The following is a 3,807-nucleotide window of genomic DNA, read 5'->3' as shown; positions in this document are numbered from 1 at the left end:
CTCAGATGTTGAACTAGATTTGTTGTGCCAAGTTTACACGTACTCTGTCTCCAGTACCTATACAGTATGTGTACGCGGTGCAGAAGCAGCACGGACTCATTTTGCTCTCGCACAGGACGCGTTTGCAGTCCGGTCCTGCTCCGCGGCTGTTTACCACAAACACAACATTTATCCAATATTTTGATTTCAAATCCAAACGTTGTTTCTGAAAATGCTTTTTCAGCATTGTGATTCTCTTTTATCACAGTACAGTAATACAATCTTTCATAGACATATTCACGTTTAAACTCAATAAATATAACTTTGTTTAACTACCACCACGAGTGCCATCTATTATTGCCTTGTTTATCTAAAAGTGCACTTTTCCTTGTTTTAAATCTAGCAAAAAAGCCATGTGTTGACTGTGAAACAGTTGACTTTAGTTATATGCATTTATGGTGTAATTACTCAATTTCCGTGTCAATCCATGTTAATTTTTACTGCGAATAATACGCTGTCACTTTAATTCAGCGCGTGCAGCACAGCAGAAATACGCCTGTTTCACACATACTCCGTCTGCAGTGCGTATGCGGTCCGAGTGCGTTACGTATGTGGTGCAGAAGCAGCACGGACTCATTGTGCTTTCACACAGGACGCGTTTGCAGTCCGCTCATGATCCGCACCTGTTTAACCCAAACACAACATTTATCCATTATTTTGATTTCAAATCGAAACATAGTTAGCCTATACTGAAAGTGTTTTTCAGCATTGTAATCCTCTTTTATCACAGTACAGTTACACAATATTTCAGACATATTCACGTTTAAACTCAATTAATTTAAACAGCGTATATTAAATCCATTTGGCTTCTAGATTTGTATATTAAGTTGCTCAAGCAAGTGGAAACACATTTGAACACAGCATATAGCTTTCTTGTGTTAGGTTATCACAAATACTTTACAAATATTAAAACGTACCCCTGACAGAAACAGTCGGATTTCGTGCCTTTTACATTTAAATCTTTATTACAAACAGTCCCGCGGGTCTTAAAGAACTTTGTTTTTCTACCTCCACAAGACACAAGTTCATATGTTGCCTTGTTTATCTAAAAGTGCACTTTTATTTGTTTCAAACCTAGCCAAAAAGCATGTGAAACACAGTAGACTTTAATTATATCTATTTATTGTGAAATTACTAAATTTCCGTGTCAATCGATGTTCATTTTTACAGCGAACAATGCGCTGTCACTTTAATTCAGCACGTGCAGCACAGCAAAAATAGACTCGTGCGTAAACGATCGCTGCACTGCTGCAGACGTGCCGCACCTGGAACGCACTGATGGACCGCAACCGCATGCCAACTCACACCAGAAGCAGATCAGAAGTGCAGTGGTAGGATTCGCAAGACCACGTGATTTGCCTGTCAGATGTTGTTTGCTTGCTCATTGTCCTTGTAAAAAGGATTTGTGATGTCATATAACACCATGTGTTTTTGTATTTCAAGGATGCCGAAGATATGTGACCGTGAAATACGATCGAGAGTCTGCACAGGGTGTTTATTTTGAAATTGACATGATTTTGTGACTTTTATTTTGCATTTGCTGTGCGGTTTGGACGCAGCGTCCGTCAAAAATAGACTAGGTGCCTATCTTTAGCGAAGTAGCGCGGAGAGCCGCTTCTGGGACGCTTCTGAAACGTGCCGCGGTGCGTCTGGTGTAAACACAAGCATTGACTAGAATGACCGCGATCAGTTCCGGTAGCCGCGTCGGAGCCGTAACGCGCCGCAGACGTGTGCAGTGTAACTCAGGGGTTACACTGCACACGTCTGCGGCTCGTTACAGCTCCAAAGAGGTTTTGTTACGTCCTCCACGCGGTGCCAACTCACACCAGAAGCGGATCAGAAGTGCAGCTGTAGGATTCGCAAGACCACGTGATTTGCCTGTCAGATGTTGTTTACTTGCTCATTGTCCTTGTAAAAAGGATTTGTGATGTCATATAACACCATGTGTTTTTGTATTTCGAGGATGAACCACTCGTCGTCGTCCATTTCTGGCCTCCTGCCAAAGATATGTGACCGTGAAATACGATCGGGAGTCTGCACAAGGTGTTTATTTTGAAATTTACATGATTTTTTTAACTTTTATTATGTATTTGCTGTGCGGTTTGGACGCGGCGTCCGTCAAAAATAGACTAGGCGCCTATCTTTAGTGAAGCGGCGCAGAGAGCCGCTCCTGGGACGCTTTTGAAACGTGCCACGGCGCATCTGGTGTAAACACAAGCATTGATTAGAATGACCGCGATCAGTTCCGGTAGCCGCGTCAGAGCCGTAACGCGCCGCAGCTGGAACGCACTGCCGGACCGCAATCGTGTGCAGTGCCCGGTCTGTTCTGTTCTCGTGCTCCATTTAGGCGCGCTGCATTCGGATTGGTTTGAATAGCATACTGCGGGAGGCCGGGAGCGCGGAAAAAATCGCACAAGCTCAAATCGCGATTTTATGTCGATTTCGATTAATCGCACAGCCCTACTCTCAATTTCTAGCCTTTACATCACAAGTAAATGGATTTTGATGTGTTTGAAGTCTGTACACCCATATAATAAGATTTAGGGGATCACAGGACTTGCAAAAGACAAAAATACTTTTCTTTCTCTTTTTCTTTCTCTATCACGGTATGTTTTTTTATGAATAGGCCTACATAACTTAATAGGAAGCATATGCTCTGAAAACAGAAAGAGAGCTATCATTCCCTTTATCCACAGTTGCAATTGCTTTAACACCTTCCATTTGTCATTAGCTTCTCTTAAAACACCATTAAGAGGCAGATATCTGAAGAGGCACAGCTCTGGCATGATGCCCGATACAGGGCCTGATCAGCGTTTGTACTGTATGAGTGACTGTGTAAGTCGTATGGGACCTGCAGATCACAGTTTTAGAAATGTTGCCTCCAGGCAAAGAAACGAAAACTACTGCAGTCTTCATAACTGCTAGGGAAGAAACACTGAATCTTTAGCTTTGAAAGTTGCAATGTACAAATAGCATAGACTAGCTGTTAAACTATGTTCAATATACTTATTTGGAAAAAATAGTTAGCTACACAAGTGGTTTTCAAACTGCAAGAGGGAGTGAAAGTTACAGGAAAATAGTGTAAAAAGTGTAAATAATTTGGGTAACATTTCACTTGAATGCGAATATTTTATAAATACTATACACTGAATTAGTTTTTTTTTACAGTATAATTGTTAGGGCTGGGTAAAAAAATATCGATATCTCGATTTTTAGCGATTCTCATTTTTACAGAACGATATCGATTCTTAAATCCCAAGAATCGATTAGTCTAGCCTGTTTTCAGTTGATGGACGGAACATTGAAGCGCACCTCCCATCCAATAAATTGCAATAAGCATTGTGCTTTGGTACTTTTAATATAAAAACAGTCTCACATTTCAAATTCTGTCCATTGTATTGCAGTATTCAAACAATAAATGCTGTTTTGGCGCTGTTTAATGTGGAATGACAGATCTCTGTAGCGCCTTAGTTCAACAGAAGCGGCAGCATGTAGCACACGTGAACCAATCATCACCTCCATATTAATACCAGTTTCAGCACAAAATAAGCATGACTAAACATCTGAAAGTAAGTTAAAAGAAAGAGTACAACTTTTCAATCCGTATCCTGTCTCAAGTAATTGCTCAATCAGTGTTTCAGCCGCGCAAAGACGTCAATATAACGGCTTGTAAACAATGTCATGTAAAGTCACATTTACCTCAGAAAAAAACATATTCGGTGACCATAAACTCATTAATCAGCTAGAAAAATAAACTGTAGAGAGGGG

The sequence above is a fragment of the Sinocyclocheilus grahami genome, unplaced genomic scaffold (assembly GCF_001515645.1).
Source record: "Sinocyclocheilus grahami isolate Dianchi unplaced genomic scaffold, SAMN03320097.WGS_v1.1 scaffold1037.1, whole genome shotgun sequence".
Lineage (NCBI taxonomy): Eukaryota > Metazoa > Chordata > Actinopteri > Cypriniformes > Cyprinidae > Sinocyclocheilus > Sinocyclocheilus grahami.
This window is presented reverse-complemented; position numbering follows the sequence as displayed.